Source organism: Chelonoidis abingdonii, chromosome 7 (assembly GCF_003597395.2).
Source record: "Chelonoidis abingdonii isolate Lonesome George chromosome 7, CheloAbing_2.0, whole genome shotgun sequence".
Taxonomy (NCBI): domain Eukaryota; kingdom Metazoa; phylum Chordata; order Testudines; family Testudinidae; genus Chelonoidis; species Chelonoidis abingdonii.
The window spans coordinates 52794815-52812864 of record NC_133775.1 but is presented as its reverse complement, the minus strand read 5'-3'; positions in this window follow the sequence as shown (position 1 = coordinate 52812864).

Below are 18050 nucleotides of genomic sequence, written 5' to 3'. Positions count from 1 at the left end.
ACTGGGCAGTTAAAGATTCCCCCTTATATGTGGGAACAGATAGGAGCTGTAGGGCTGACATAGATTCCTGATACTTCCCCCCTTGCAGGCTCCCGATGTAGAGGACCTGGGCAAGGAAAGGGGTGTGACTGGTACATTCCAGAAGTTCTTCGGTGGCATAATGGTCCCATGGGGCTATCAGCTAGCACAGACTAGAGCAGACCTAAGGCTACACTAACTTGTCCCAGGATAAAAATTGGCAGCTTTGGCACTGGGGCAATTTAGTGATTGTATACAATCACCTTTACCCCATATGCCCTCTCCTCAGCGCAGTTCAGTTGGACCTGGTGAAAAAACCCACTAACTCTTGTTTAGCAGGACCAATTGAAATATTTACAAGTGCCTTGTATTCAGCTCCCAAATGAGAGATGAATCTCTTCTCAGAGAACATCTAAATATAAACACTTGGTTGTATGCTGATTCACATGGCTGGTGGAAAAACAGTTGTTGTTGTTGTTGTTGTTATTTTTTAAAGATCCAGCTCTCTCCTTTGCTCTGTGAAGCTCTTGTCAAGTAGTTGCTAGTAAATGGAACAGGTGTGAGGATGATTTTTTTGGTTAATGACAGACTTGTTGGACAGGTAAATGGGGATTTTATTCTTTTAAAGAAAATGCTTTGTTTTGGAAGTAAATTCTAGAAGGCCAGACAACTTACTTTTCTCATTGACATTCATTGCACTTCCTAGAATTCTTCACACTTACTCTCACTAGAAAAAATCATTACATCCCTAATATCATTTAATTCAACTTTGCAATAAAAATAGGTTTTGTTTTTGTTTTTGTTTATGGTTTTTTCTGTGCTAAGTTACCTTCCTAGCATAACTAGATATAAAGCTGCATTGATCTACCATCAGCAAAGGCTACATCCACTAAATCAATAGGAGAGCAGGTGTTCAGCACCTCTGAAAATCAAGTTCTCCAGGTCTAAAGCTTGGTGTCCACAAAGGAAAGGACTCAACACTGATGGATGCTTTCACAGATTTAGGTCTTACTTTCTGGGTATCTCAGTTCCTCTTGAAAATAAGCATAATGATACTTCCTTACCAGATCCATAATAATGGAAATAAGTTCATTTAGTGTTCATTGGGTTCTCAGATACTATGATAATGGAGATCATTGAAAATCTAATAATAATAATTAATGTATGTGTTCTTAGAGAAATAGGAAGTGGCCTTGCTGGATATAATCAAGGGGGTAGATTCTGATTTCACTTAGGCCCCAATCCTATAGAGAGATGCTTGCCAGCAGACACTTGTTCCTATGTGGAACCCATTGAAGTCAACAGAATTTTGCTGGGAGTGGGTAGGATCCATCAGAAACCAGGACTGGAGCCTTATTCTGTTGTAATTTCAGAATAACTCCGCTGGCTGGGAACAATGTACAAATGTATGACTGCTACCATCCAAGGCCACACACCAGGGATTGGACCAGGGAACTCCAGAGCTGAAAGCTTGAGCTAAAGAACCAGGTTTTCATGCCGAGAGCTGTAACAGACCCATATACTCTTTGGATTGGCCAAAAAGGGATATGTGTAACACACAGTAACCAGTGTGCAATTCATGAATTTCTCACATATAGAATTGTTGGTGTTTAACAATAGATGACTACTGAATGAATGGAAATGAAGTGTTCTTCCAAAGAGAGAGAGAGAGATTGTTTTCAGAACAGTTATAATGAGAAAAAAATGCGCTATTTAATATAGCAGATCAGTATGTTCTTTCAGTTAAACCATATGAAGCTAGATGCTGCAATTTAATTATAACAATGCAATTAATATCTTTCCATATGTTTAATGCACAATATACAGTTCCTACTTAAGAATAAGTAAGAAAAACAGTATTCACTTTTTTATTTAATAGAAATATGTTGTGTTTAATATTCTAATTGGGGATTTGCAACAGAAAATTGAAGTATCATTTTTTCCAGTTCATTAAGATTTGACTTTTAACTACTGTTCCACAATTGATTAGTTTAATTATATGAATACCAAGGTCTCTGAAGGCCAAGCACATTCTTTCATGTGACCTACACTATCCATAATAAACAATTTGCTTTTGTCCAATGATAATAGGAGCCTCTCAAGTGAAAGACTCACTGCTCTTCATTTGTCTTGAAATGTGAAATTCTCTACTTCTTGTAAATTGAACATTCCTTGGACCCTTTTCATTAGTAGCATGAAGCATATGTGTTTTTTGAGTGATATAAATTGCACATCAAGTGACAATCTTGTAGGCAAGATTTTCACATTCCATTAAGAATAAAATAAGTTATACTATTTTCTCAGCATAATTCATGATTGTTATAAAATCATCCATTGGGATTAAGCATTTTGTGTTTTTTATTGAATAGTATCATTATAAGGTAATAATTATAGACGCCAATGACTACAGCGGGGTAAGTACCACACTTTGGTTTGATTTTGTTTGGGATGGGAGACTACAGTTAGAACTTGACATCACAAATTCTGAGAAAATGATTGTATACGTTTTCAGTTTTCACTGTGCCTCAGGGCCTAACGAGGTATACATCAGATTTTCAAGAAAGGGTCCACAAAAGGGAGAAGGATTAGTATAATCTTATTCCAAAGTACTTTAGTAAAAGTTACAAGTGCAATGCAAGTAAACATAAGCAACATAAGAGGTGGAAATGTCTTCAAATGTACAGAATTTACATATACACACTGAACTGAGTATTCATCTATGTATAATCAATATATGTGTATATGGTTTTGAACTGGATTTCACACCTCTTCCCAGAGTGTGTTTCATGTACCTGGGTAATAGATGAGACGATTCCATGTTTGTAAAATTAATTTATCAATAGAAACATTTACAGAGATGCTGCAACTGCAGCTAGCATTCAAGTCATGTGCGTGCAGACTGATCATCTGATGCCTTCTGCAATGTCTTTTCTCATGGAACTTGTGCTTCTCCCTCCAAGTTACATGCAGATTCTGCAGAGTGCACTACAGCTCCTTTGCAGACTGAAAAGAGAGAACCTTTAAAATTGTTAGTCAAAATTCATATTGATTTCAGGGGAGCAGAGTTAGTCTAACGTTGAATGTTTTTGAAAACCCTGTCCTAAATTTTCTTGTTTGGCATCTCTTCTTTACTCAAGTACTCCTATGTGGGAGACAAATGGAAAGAGGTATGTAAAGGAAACACAGTTTGTACAAAATAATTCAGAGCATGTATCTCTAAATCCACTTTCACAATCCGTTAAAGATTAGAGCTTTCGTTTTGTTGACTGATTCTGTACTGTGAATTATATTACAAATCTCAGCCCCTTAGAGCTTGTAATATTGAGACTGATAAGATGAATTCCCAAATGCCTATACTTTGTTTGTTTTTTGTTTTTGTGGTTCAGCTGTAATACTTTTGTGAGCGTAGCTTGTAATATTGGGTCAGCGCTCTGGTGATTAGAGGCTGACCAGTGAAGTGAATGTAAAAAGCCGACTTTCAGATATGTAACAGAAATATCTGTAGTTTATAGGGATGGGTCTAGTTTGGGGTAGAAAGGGGGACCTTCAATCTTCCAAACCAGTCTCTTGTAGAAGTCTCTGCCTTATTAATGTTTTACACTCTGTTTAGATGAAGGACTTGATTCAGGAAAGTATCCCTACTCAGGGAAGCACTTAAAGACAGGGACAACTTTAAACACGTAATCAGTGGAACTTAAGCATGTACTTGCATGTTTTCCTGAAACAGAGAAATGCTGTGAAATTTTTGATAAGCCCTTTGCTTTCCTTTGATGCTATCCCTCTCCTTTCTACACAATCAAATTCCTCTGAATGCCTGCCTTCACTCCATCAGTCCCTGTTGGACTTTGGTCTCTGGGCTGCTAGACTTCTGCCTCCTAAGCCTGTACTTAATATGAAGTGTTTCTTCACTGCATCCCAAAACCTTTTGTAATGCACTAGTCGGGGAGTTGAGTGAACCTGTTATACCAATGATTATTTTATGAATATACCACAATGAAAACTAATACCATTGATGTTGTAGAACTGATAAATGAAATTGTTTTTAATTGTTCACTTTAGTAATGTAAGTTCTGTTCACCATTCACTACACTTGCCTGCATTGTAACTTCTGTCCACTGTTTGATTTTGTATTTCATATGACTTGGCATTGTGCCTCTCTCATACAACTTTGTATTAGAAAATTGGTAGAAAACTTTGTATCAAATGTTATAGCCCCTAAGGATAGTATAGTTAAAGTGAAAGAAACATGTGCCTTTTTGCTAGAAGTAGAATAAGATCTCACCCCCAATCTATAATCAATTGCCCCACTGACTGAATGAGGTGTGAATGAGTGAGGCTTGGAAAACACCCACCTCCAGACAGCTACAACAGTTAAAGAGGGAATGGGAGCCAGAGCAAAAGACAATACAACTTGTCAAGTGGGCCCAATAAAGAAGAGCAGACATATTGACGACCTCAGGGATTAGAAGCAAGCACCTTCTTTAGAAAACGCCCTCTTTGAGCAGCATTGGGACAACACCCAGAAAAAAAGCAGCACAAAGACCAACGGACACAGACCAACAGACACAGACCCAGATTTTGAATCTGGTCTGGATTTGCATAAGAGGGAAGCTGCTATAAATACGGACGTGTCTATGCCAGGAAGGACCCGGTCTGCGTGTTCTCGTCTTGTCACCATTGGAGCATCGATCCGGATCGGCAGAAGCCCAGCTCCACCCCTCCCCCATCTAACTCACCTGGCCAGTGCAGTTAAGGGGAGCAACTAGTTGGTAACAACAGCAAGACGGAGTGTGTTTGTGTCTGTGTGTGTGTGTGTGTGAATGCATGACTGTAATATATCATATGCCTATGATAGAGTATTAATTAATACCTGTATTACTAATAAATGTGGCGTTTTGCCTTAATCCCCCTGGAAAGATCCCGTATAGTACTTTGAGTACAACAATGTAATACAGGAATATTGTTTGTTTGTAAGGATGTCTGCTTAATTGCAATGGGTTGCTGACCCATCATTTCCTGCAATACAGTTAATAGCCTTGAATACAGGCTTTATAGACACTTCTACTGCCTTAACACATAATGTTGGAAGCTGCTTTCTTCATTTCTATGTGCAGTTAAAGTGCAAGTGCAATTTTTAAAGGGCCTGATATGAGAAGGGGCCTTTAGCTTATTTTGTACATTAGTGTTTGATAATGTTTTCTGTCAATTTAAAAAAAAATCAAAATCATGGGAGCATTTAATTCTTTCCAGTCTAAGCAAGAGATACTCAGACTAGAAATAAGATTTTTTTTTTAACTAACCATTGGAACAACTTACCAAGAGCAGTGGTGGATTCTCTATCACTGTAAAATTTTAAATCAAATTTGGATTTTTTCTTTAAAAAATGCTCTAATTCAAGCAGGAAATAATTCAAAAAAGTCTCATGGCATGTGTTATGCAGCAGGTCAGATTAGACTATCACAATGGTCCCTTCTGGCTTTATAATGTATGAAACTGAAGCTCAATGAGAAAACCATGGCCAGTCTTTAAAATTTAATTTATCCTGTCTGTGTCTTTAGGTTTTTAGACCACATTCATCACTGTAGTATCTGGCCACCAAAACAGTATCAAATTAGTCCCCAAATATTCTACATTGTGTGTAAAGGAGATGATGCGAAACCCTGACTATTGAAACAAATATGAATAAAGCCTGAGCCTGAGCCTACTGGAGAGTTTTGCCATCAGTGGGAGTAGACACATTGTTTCTAAATTTAATTTTTAAGCTGGAACAGATTTTCCAGAAGACTGTAACATGTTGGGTGTTGAACTCTTGAAAATCTGACCATTCATGTCACAATGGGAGCCACTGAGAACCTTTGAAAATCTGGCCCTGAGTATCTTAAAATCTGGTCTTTAGGGCCAAAGCCTTGGATAGCATAAATTAGCGTGTCTCCACTGACTTCAGTGCACTGATTTATACCAGCCGAAGGTATATTAATATGCAATATTACTAAGACAGCAAATAAAGAGTAGAAAGGAGAATCTATATACTGTGCCACCAGGTATTCTAACATTTTATTTGATGGAGATTTAATTAAACAGCTGACAGGTGTATAGAATTGGTTCAGTATGAGATAATTGGTCTTATACTCTCATATTATTGGCAAATGTTTTCATTTGATTTATACCCTATGAAATAATTACAGGGCAACATTTATCTTGTGCTCCACACCCCCATTTATTTGCCTCTGCTCAATACCATGCAGCAGCTTTCCATCTGTCAATGTGTGTTTCAGTTCAGTAAAGTGAAAGTTAATGGTATTACCACTAGTATAGTGGGCTGTGATGTAGCAAAAACATGTGCATAACTTCAGACATGTGGGTGGTACCCACTGGAGTTAATGGGACCACTGGCATACTTAAAGTAACGTGTGCTGAAGTGCTGTGGTGGACTGGGGCCTCAGGAAACAATAGTAGGTCATGTCATTCCATGAAGACCTTACAACATGGAATTCCCTGTTTCTGAATCCCCCATTTTCTCGGATCCCATGCAGTATCCCATGTGTGGTCCAGGAGCCATGTTTCAGGATGGGATAGGGTTGACAGAGATCCAGCCTATCCCCTGCAGCAGGTCACAGCTATATTAACTGTTGTGTGGCATTCCCTCCATCCCTTCTCATTCTGTTCATTCACTGAGGCTTATTGGCCATACTCTTTCTCTCTGAAGGCCTGGATGGGAACAGGTCCATTTGAAAAAAGGCACATGGAGTCACACAGAAAAGAGGTATATGTTTCTCCTCTGTCTTGCCAACATCACCTAGACTGTGTGTATGAGGCAGAGGAAAATAAGAGAGATGCCAGGAAGAATGAATGAGGAAGCAAATGTTCTAATTGGTGTCTTTTCTGTCTTCTGCAACCCAAATTGTGTATGTAAGAACACAGGGTTAGTTCAGGCTGCCCAGAGCACTGTTAGCTGTTCCTGTGTTCTCTGCAAGCCTCTCATTAGGGGGCGGTCAGAGCAAGTGTGACAGTGACGCAGGGGTCATTGTGACATTTCCCAGGGTACCCAGGGTTCTGAGTCATCTCACTGCCACCTGCCCTTAGCATGAGGAAGCCATGTCTATACCCACCATGAGTCTGCTCCCTGAGTCCAGCAGCCATGGGCAACACAAGCACTCCCCTGTCAGCCTATGCAGACTCCTCTGTCCTTTTTGCAGGTTAGCAATAGGCACAATCTAAGCCCTTTAAGCAACTCCCTGGAGTATCCAGTTCCCGTTCCACTGGACACAGATTTCCTGATCACTTATTCACAGATTCCCCACTCCCAAAGAAGCAGTACTTCCCTGCTTACCAGTTACACCTCCGATCACCGCTCCACTTAACACACAGCACTTAGGTAAATGTATAGTGAAAACAAGCAAAAGTTTTATTTAACAGAGTATAGAAATTCAGCAAATAGAAATATTGGAATCAAATGGTTACCTATAAAATAAAACTGTAACATGCATTCTAGAGCCTAGACCTAATTAACAAGATACTAACGTCAAATTTCTCAGCAGCATTTTCCAGCCAGGCAGGCTCTGATTCCTTTTTTCAGGAGACCAGCCACGCTGTCAGCTTGTCTTCTCTGTGAAATCTCCTGTATGTCTCCTTGCAATCTCCTGATGTACCCGACTTATCCTTTGACCTTAGTCAATAAACTGGACACCCTCCTGCTTTGTGTTCCTTTCTGTAGATATTGTGATCTCTGGTCAATTCCACAATCTTGAATTGCTGGTGGCTCTGTATGTAAATACTTACTTACATTGTTAGGCTCTCAATGACCAGATATACAAGCAAATTTCTACTGCTCCCTTCATGAACAGAACCTGTCCAAGGCATGTCACCTCCTGGTGCCCTCCCTTGAACTTCAAGGTTTAAGAACATAATTTCTAGTGTAGATACATAACTTCTTAGATATTATCTGTAGATACACTTCAAAATGATGATGATCATCATCATTTTGAAGACCTGGGGTCTACTTGCTCTTGGTAGAGGCCTTACATGCCACCCTTTGGTGAATTATTGTGCATATACTTGTGTCAAGGTATTATTCCCACTTTGAACTTTAGCGTCCAGAAAGTGGAGACCTGCATGTACCCCTCTAAACTTAATTCCTAGCTTAGATCTGATAGCGCTGCCACCAACCACAAATATACTGTTTTGGTACACTTCCTGTCTCCCAAAAACCTTCCCCGGGGAACCCAAGACCCAAATCCCTTGGGTCTTAAAACAGAGAGAAATAAACCATTCCCCCTCCTGCCTCCTGCCCCAACGGGTACGTGAGATATTCAGGAATCCAAAACGTCTTGGATCCTAAAACAGAGAGGAATAACCTTTCCCCCACCCCTCCTTTTCCCCACAATCCCTGTGGGTTCAGACCCATATCCTTGGGTTAACAAGAAAAAAATCAATCAGATTCTTAAAAAGAAAGCTTTAATTAAAGAAAGAAAAAGTAAAAATATCTGTAAAACCAAAAATGGAAAATGTTTACAGGGTCTTCAGCTTATAGACTGAGGGATTCCATCCCCCTAGCCTAAAGTTAACAAGTATACAGCAAACAGAGGTAAATATCCTCCAGCAAAATACACATTGCAAATAAAAGAAAACAACCATAAAGACTAATCCGCCTTATATCTATACTACATATTTTGAACATGAGAGACTGTTTTGAAGTTGGAAGAAGATTGGTTGCACGTCTGGCCTCTTTAGCTCCAGAGAGAACAAAGAACAAAAACAGCACAAACAAAGACTTTCCCATCAAGATTTGAAAGTTCTTGTCCCCGACTTGTCCTTTGGTCAGGTGTCAGCCAGGTTCACTGAGCTTGTTAACCCATAAGTAAAAAGAGACATTAACCTCTAACTATCTGTTTATGACACTTGTCTCAGGCGTCCTGTAAACTATGTACCCCTATACTCTACTAGTTAGCACAAAAGTTTCTTGGTCATAGACTGTCACAGCACTGGGTAGTCTGGCTGATACTGATGTGGGAGGAAGGCCTGCGTGAATTGTGGAGGGTAAACGTTCTTACATCAGTTTAGGACACACCGTGATTCCCATGAATCTCAGTCACAGCTCTGTCTCCCCAGCATTGCGTCCTGTCAGCTTGTGACATATTGGAAATGCAGGTAGGAGGTCCAGCTGTTTGCCAGTTTATCCTGCAGTGTTTTAGGATACGTCTATACTGCAGGATTATTCCGATTTTACATAACCGGTTTTGTAAAAACAGATTGTATGAAGTCGAGTGCACGTGGGCACAACAAAGCCATAATTCAGTGGTGTGCATCCATGTACGAGGCTAGCATCGATTTTGGAGTGTTGCACTATGGGTAGCTATCGCTAGCTATCCCTAGTTCCTGCAGTTCTTCCCGACCATTGAATTCTGGGTTGAGATCCCCAATGCATGATGTGCAAAACAGTGTCACGGGTATTCTGGGTAAATGTCACCACTCATCCTTCTCCGTGAAAGCAACGGCAGACAATCATTTGCGCCTTTATCCTGGTTCCCCTGGCAGATAGCATAGCATAGCAACCCTGGAGCCCGTTTTGCCTTTTGTCACGTCATCGTATGTGTACTGGATGCCGTGACAGAGGGCAGTACTGCAGTGTGACACCAGCACTTCATTTGCTTTTGCAAGGTAGCAGAGATGGTTACCAGTCGTTTCTGTACCATCTGCGTGCATTGTAAATTGGCGATGAGATGACGGTTATCAGTCATTTGTACTGTTTGCTGCGGTCATGGGTGCTCCTGCGCGACCTTTGCTGAGGTCTGCCAGACGGTACAAGACAAATGGGAATAACCCCCTGGTCATTCCCTTCCTTTATGGTTGTATCTAAACATAGAGTCAGTCCTGGCTGAAATATGGGCAGGCGTACTAGAGAACCAGTGTTCCAGAGAGCACGACTGCTCCATGTCAGATCCCGCAGAAATGATGAGACTGCATGCCATTGCAGGGGGTGCCCATTGCAACATCCACCCATTGCTTCCCTCCTCCCCCAAGCCTCCTGGGCTACTGTTGCAGGGTCCCCCCATTTGTGTGATGAAGTAATAAAGAATGCAGGAATAAGAAACACTGACTTTATTAGTGAATAATGAGGGGGAGGCAGCTCCAGCTGCTATGATAGTCCAGCAATGGTGGAGGGAGAGGAGCCCGCATCCCACTGCTAGTGATAGTCCAGGCAGTACAGAATCTTTTTCTTAGACATGAAAGGGGGCGGTGCGATGAGCTCAGCCCCCAGTTGCTATGATGTGGATGGTACCAGCCGTTCTGTACCATCTGCTTGGAATAACAGGATTCATCTATTTTTACCCAGGAACCCTGGCTGACGCACCTGAGACCAGCCAGGAGCACTCACGGGATGTATGACAAGGATGTGTACCAGTCCTTCTGCACTGTACCGTCTGCCACGGGAAGGGAGGGAAGAGGTCTGCTGTCAGTGCGCAGAACCGCGTCTACCAGCAGCTGCAGAGACATAACAGATGACATTGGAAAAAGTCAAGAAACGATATTTTTTCCCTTTTGTTTCACGGGGGGGGGGATAAATGTGGAAATATACCCTGAACCACCGCCGACAATTTGTTTTTGACCTACAGGCATGGAAGCCACAAAATGCAAATACTTTTTGGAGATGCAGGGACTGTGGATAGCGGAGGTCTCAGTCCACCTCTTCCTCATGAACGTCCATTTGATCTTGGCTTTTGTTACCTTTGTCCACAGCATTGTACTGTGGACTCCGTTGTACATGCCTGGGATTATTTTTCAATGCTTTGGCATTCATCTTCTGCTCGAGCTCTGATAGAACAGATTTGTTCCCCCTACAGTGATCAGATCCAGTATCTCCGTCGTCCAGCTGGGAGCTCGTTTTGGATTTGAGACTTGGCAGCGCCACCTGTGCTGATCAGTAGCTCCGCGCTGGGCAACAGGAAATGAAGTATCAAAAAGTTGCGCAGGGCTTTTCCTGTCTACCTGGCCAGTGCATCTGAGTTCAGATCGCTTTCCAGAGTGGTCACAATGGTGCACTGTGGGATACCGCCCGGAGGCCAATACCGTCGATTTGCGGCCACACTAACCCTAATCTGACATGGCAATACCGATTTCAGCGCTACTCCTCTTGTCTGGGAGGAGTACAGAAACCGGTTTTAAGAGCCCTTTATATCGATATAAAGGGCCTTGTTGTGTGGATGGGTGCAGGGTTAAATCGTTTAATGCTACTAAAATCAGTTTAAATGCGTAGTGTAGACCAGGCCTTAGATGAATTCTTCTCTCCACTCATTTTTATGCAGGAAGGGAACATGGCACCCTAATTTATTCAAAGTGACTAATGCTGATACTTTGCACCACCGTTAACACCTTTAGCTTGAGAATCTCAAAGGGGGAGAGTTCCAAAGGCACAAATGGATGATAGGCCTCTCCTATTAAAATGCATGGGAGTTTAGATGCCTAGCTGCCATTTGTGCCTTTGGAAAATCTTCTCCCATGTGGTTTATAACCATTATTACTTAAGCATCAGCAAACCCTTCTGAGTTCCTACTCACATGATGGCTGCACTATAAAAGCAATACTGTAGCTAGCTGCTCTGTACTGTGCTAACACAATGGGGCCCTGGTCCATGATCAGGACCCCGAAATTCTACTGTAATATAAATAACAATACTATTCTATGTAAGCTTTTCTGGTTGTGGCCATGTCTACCTGTGTGTTTGCACAGCACCCAGCATGATGGGGGCCCCAATCCTGACTGAGGAACTAAGCACAAAGCAAATAACTAATGCTATCAAAAGAATCAATGTGGTCCCCATTTTACAGGTGGTGATACTGAGCCATAGAAAGATCTAGAGACTTGCCTAAGGTCACACAGGAAGTCTGTGACAGAGCCAGAAATAGAACCCAGTCTCATGCTTTAACCACAAGGTAAGCTCCCTCTCTGGCTTATTTCACTATGGCAGGAGGCTTTTCCCACACAGCCCCTCTGTTCTTCCTTTTCTCCTCTACTTAAACTTGCCATTTGTCCTCTCTTTGTATGTCCTTGGCATCCTCCTTGACACGTCTTAACTACCATCCCACATTTCTCAGTGTGTCTGCAAATCTCCCTGTCACCACCTCTTCAATATTTCCCAAGTAATTATTTTTAGTACTTAAGAAAAAAAAGTACAATACAGTCATTTTAAGGGTCTTAAATCTTCAAAAGCAAGGACATTCAGAGTTAAGTGAGTCTCTGGGTCTGATTCTGACCTCAGTAACTCTGGTGCAAATCAGGAGTAACACTAGTGAAGCTATTTTAATTAAACCAGTGTAAAAAGAGAATCATAGACTCATAGACTTTAAGGTCAGAAGGGACCATAATGATCATCTAGTCTGACCTCCTGCACAACACAGGCCACAGAATCTCACCCACCCACTCCTGTAACACACCCCTAACCTATGTCTGAGTGATTTGAAGTCCTCAAATCGTGGCTTAAAGACCTCAAGGTGCAGAGAATCCTTCAGCAAGTGACCCATGCCCCATGCTGCAGAGGAAGGCGAAAAACCTCCAGGGCCTCTGCCAATCAGCCCTGGAGGAAAATTCCTTCCAGACCCCAAATATGGTAGGTCAGTTAAACGTTGGCTGTGGGAAGACTCACCAGCCAGACCCAGGAAGAACTCTTTTGTAGTAACTCAGATTCCCCTGCCCATCCAGAATCCATCAAGACCATTGGGATATTTACCTGCTAATAATCAAGATCGAATTTCAGTTGCCAAAATTAAGCTATTCTCATCTCATCCCTCCATAAACCATCCAAGCTTAATCTTTAAGCAGATATGTCTTTTGCCCCAGTAATCCCTTGAAAGGCTGTTCCAGACTTCACTCCGTCTATGTTAGAGAACCTTCATCTATTTCAAGTCTGAACTTCCTAGGTTTAGTTATATTACCATTGTTTGTTCCACATCGGTACTAGGTTAATTTGCCTCTCCTCCTGTAATATATCTCCCTCGTATATATTTATAAGGAACATTATCTCCCTCAGCCTTCTTTTTGGTTAGGTAACAAGCCAGGTCTTTGGTCTCCTTTCATAGAAAGTTTTCCTTTTCTCGGTCATTCCTGTGGCTTTCTCTTGTACCTGTTCCAGTTTGAATTCATCCTTCTTAAACATGGGGACCAGAACTGCACACGGTAGCTTCAGATGAGGTTTCACCAGCTGCGTGTAAAAAGTACTAACACCTCCTTTCTTGCTGGAATTCTGCCTGATGCACCAAAATTGCTTAGCTTTTTATGGCCATATCACATTGGCGGTCTAGTATCTTGTTGGATATTTCCAAGTGATAATTATCCGCGATACCATGTAACTAAAATTCGTGAAATTCAGGACACATTATACGTTTGTGTGAATGTACATTCACCAAATAACTTCGAGGTCCTTCTCTCTCTGTTATTTTTAAATGATGTGTCCAGTTTTATAACCAAATTCTTGCATTTCAGTATTAAATTTCATCCTATTTACTATTACCCGTTTTACAAGGTCATCTAGATTTCCGTATATTCCGGTCCTGCTCTGTATTCGGTATATCTCCCCCACTTTGTGTATCTGCAAACTTTTATTAGCACATTCCACTTTGTGCTCAGGTCAGTTAAAAGATTTTAATAGATTTGTCCCAACCAATCCCCGAGGACCTTCCCATAGTAACCTCCTTCCAGCTGACATTTACTTTCAGTATGACCATTGTTGTCTCCCTTTAACAAGGTTCTTATTCCACTTTCATTTGATTTAGCATTGATCTAGCTTTTGCAACGTGTTGTATTTTGTCCCAATTACCATTGACCTCAATGTCCTTAACTACTTTCTCCTTCAAATTTTTTTCCAAGATCTCACATACTATAGATGTCAAACTAACAGGCTTGTAGTTCCCTGGATCACTTTCTTAAAAATAGGAACTATGTTAGCAAGTCTCCAGTCATACAGTACAACCTCTGAGTTTATTGATTCATTAAAAATTCTTGCTAATGGGCTTGCAATTTCATGTGCCAGTTCCTTTAATATTCTTGGATGAATATATCTGGGCCCTCCAATATAGTCCCATTAAGCTGTTCGAGTTTAACTTCTACCTCGGATGTGGTAATATCTATCTCCATATCCTCATTCCCATTTGTCATCCTACCATTATCCCTAAGCTCTTCATTAGCCTCATTAAAGACTGAGGCAAAGTATTTGTTTAGATATTGGGCCATGCCTAAATTATCCTTAACCTTCACTCCATCCTCAGTGTTTAGTGGTCCCACTTCTTTCTTTGTTTTCTTCTTATTTTATGGCTATAGAATCTTTTACTATTGATTTTAATTCCCTTTGCAAGGTTCAACTTTACATGGTTTTTGGCCTTTCTCACTTTATCCCTACATGTTCTAACCTCAATAAGGTAGCTTTCCTTGCTAATCCCTCCCATCTTCCACTCCTTGTAGGCTTTCTGCTTTTTCTTGATCACCTTTTTGAGATGCTTGCTCATCCAGCTTGGTCTACAACTCCTACCTATGAATTTTTTCCCTTTTCTTGGGATGCAGGCTTCTGATAGTTTTTGCAACTTTTGACTTGAAGTAATTCCAGGCCTCCTCCACCTTTAGATCCACAAGTTCTTCAGTCCAATCCACTTCCCTAACTAATTTTCTTAATTCTTTAAAGTTAGCCCTTTTGAAATCAAAAACCCTAGTCCCAGATCTTTTTTTTGTTTATCCTTCCATCTAGTTTGAACTGAATTAGCCCATGATCACTCGAACCAAGGTTGTCCCCTACAACCATTTCTTCTATGAGGTCCTCACTACTCACCAAAACTAAATCTAAAATTGCATCCCCTTTTGTTGGTTCTTCAACTATTTTAATTATCGCATCCAGGAAAATCTGAGTCCTATTACTATTACTAGCACTTGTCCTCCAGTCTATAGCTGGGAAGTTAAAGTCTCCCATGATCACACAATTCCCATTAGTGTTTACTTCATTAAAAACATTAAAGAGGTCTCTACCCATATCCAAATTGAATCTCGGTGGTCTGTAGCACACCCAAAGCACTGTCTCAGGGGAGGTTCTAGTAGCTTTCTTTTCCCGTGTGATTTTTGCCCAGACAGACTGTCTTATCCATTCCCTCCTTTCTTATTTCTTTATAGTCTACCTCATCATTGATATACAATGCTACCCCACCATTTTTGCCTTTATTTCTGTCTTTCCTAAACAGCACGTAGCCTTCAATACCTGTACTCCAGTCATGACTACTATCCCAGCATGTTTCTGTTATCCATATAATATCTGGTTTCACTTCCTGCACCAGTAGCTCTAGTTCCTCCATTTGTTACGTAGGCTCCTTGCATTAGTGTACAAACATCTTCAATTTTGCCGTTTTGGCTTCACTGACATTCTTTACCCAATTAGGCACAGACATTCTACGACCAGTATCACCTATTAGAATCTTATCTACAATACTCGTCCTGCTTATGCCCATTCTCATACTCTTCTGCTTTTAATCTGTCCCTTTACTTATGCATCACAGAGATCTGAACACGAGTGATCTTCAGTGCAGCAGTATATGCAATGTGGAATAAAGTACCTGACCCCAGTGGCTTAGGTTAAGGAAATTGTTCCAGCCATTTAATTGGTTTTTGCAGGTTTTGCAGTATCAGACTCTGTCTTCAATGACACTTGAACAAATTTTTGTGCTGTTTTGATGCAATTTATGTTTATTATAAATTATTTAAGTCCCCCCTAAAAGCTGACTTTTTTCCAGTTAAGGTCTTATAAACGTCACAAGAGTTAGTTAATATGCAATTTATGTTTTATGTTTACAATGACATAAATTCTCCACCAAACATGTTTAGTCATTAATGGACACCTGTACAAACTGAGTGCAAACCGTGTGGGCCTTAAAGAAGATAAATAAGGCTTGTTTACAAAAGTAATTTTCCTCATTGGTCATAACATCGTGGTTTCTCTGGACCTATTTACAAAAGATGGTACCAACTAAGGGATCTGCATTTAAAACCTAATCTAATGGGCTTTGGATCAGCTCCTAAGTGAACAGAGTTTAGCTCTCTTAAACTGGTTAACATGGTGTTCTCAATATGTACAGATAAGGGAATTGGTTCTCATCTAAATTACACTCGTGCAAATCAGGAGTGAAAACAGGCACAAGATCTATTGAAACTGGTTAGTGGCATATTGAACACTGAAAATAAATAAACTGTAAATAGGATCGTATAGCTAGTTAAAATAGTTCATTATTATTGAACTTTTGAAGTTTATCTTGTCTAGTTATATTAAATTTACTTTTTAAGGTCCAAGAATTCACATAAATCAGTATGACTGACTGTACGGAGCTGATCCTGAGAAATGAAGTGAAATTAATTAATACATTGGTTGATGAGCTTATATTGGTGATTATTAGTTATTAGGATTGTTTTCTGGACAGTCCAGGAATAACTCTACTATAAGACAGACGATCTTGAATAATTTATTTTGGTAACATACCTATGTAAGTTACTTTTTGGATTGTATTTGGCCTCAAGCAACAGCCATGAACTTTCCCAACATAATTGCTGTGGGGTCGAATAACTTTCCCTGCCGTGAGTGTTAATTATTCTTTGCTAATTAAGCAACTGTGAAAAATTTTCCCTTTGGCACAACGTGAGCAAAGGTGATTCCATAAATTTCATAACATATGCAGATAAGCATCCATTTTTATCTCTTGAACTATTTCATGTCTCAATGTTCAGTAGGTAGAATGAACAAATATAATTCTTAATGCCATAGCGTACAAATAATATAATGCTTATGTCTGAACTACAATAACAAATTAGCAAGACACTTCTGATTTGGTTGGAACTGACCGCACTTGTGCTTTATTATATTTGCAGTCCTTCATGAAGCTAGATGAAAGCTGCTGTCTTCAACTCTAGTCATGTTAGGAAAAGCCCAGATCAGGGAGTAAGTGAAAGTTACACAGGAAAAGTAGAAATATTCTATGGACTACAACTGCAGCATATTGGGTTCTGTTAAATTCTCATTATTTTAACTAAATACAAGCAGACAATGGATGGTATGCTGTCAGTGTGTTCCTTGACAGATCAAGGACGGTACATTACTGAAAGCTGTTATTGCATCTCTGTCTTCCCATTTTACAAAGCCAGAGAGTTTGTATCATTCAATATGTAATGTAATGATAATAGTTCTGTATTGAAAGGGGCAGAATTTGATTAAAGGGCAAAAAATGGGAATACATTTCTCTCATCTTTGATGGTGTTTCTCACGAAAGCCCATATTGTCGTCTGCTGATGTGGGTCAGGTGCTTCTGAGAGAAAAGAGAACTCTGGGGAAATAGAACTGAATGTGATTGTGAAGGAGAAGAGGTTACAAAATAGAATAAAAAGAAAGGAGATGGGGTCCCGGGGACAGGTTTTTTCTGGAAAATGTAGAGAAGAGAAAAACCTGTTTGTGCATTGTGGTACCCCTTTTCTAAGAAGAAGCAGATTTTAGGTCCTTGTAGTTCACTCTCCTGTTCAAGGAGAAACAGTGGAATAGAATCAAGCTAAAAGCTAGTCAGAAAATGAGGGATGGGGGGATTGACAGAAAATGAAATTTAATAAAAAATCTAGAAAAAAAAATTTATGACCTTGAACAATCAAAACCTACCAAAACCAAAAACATTTTTCTTTGTTCGGTCAGAAATATTTGGTTTTCCAACAAGGAAAAAAAAATCAAGCAGATGCTTTCAGAATTCCTCCCCCCCATTTAATAGAAACCCTAATTTTCAGTTGGAAAAAGCTACAATGGAAAGATTTTGATCAGTCCAGTCATGGTGTTTTCTAATGTAACTTTATTTACAAAATGTGTGCAAGTTCTGTTACCTAGAACAGAGATGGTCCCATACTGCATGTTGTGATACAGCATGGTCAGAGGGCAGCATAAGAGTGTTAGCAGGGGGCCTTATTCCCTGCCAAGGGAGGAAGGTTTGCTTTAGATTAACTAGAACACCTGTGGCCAATTAGAGCACCTGACTCCA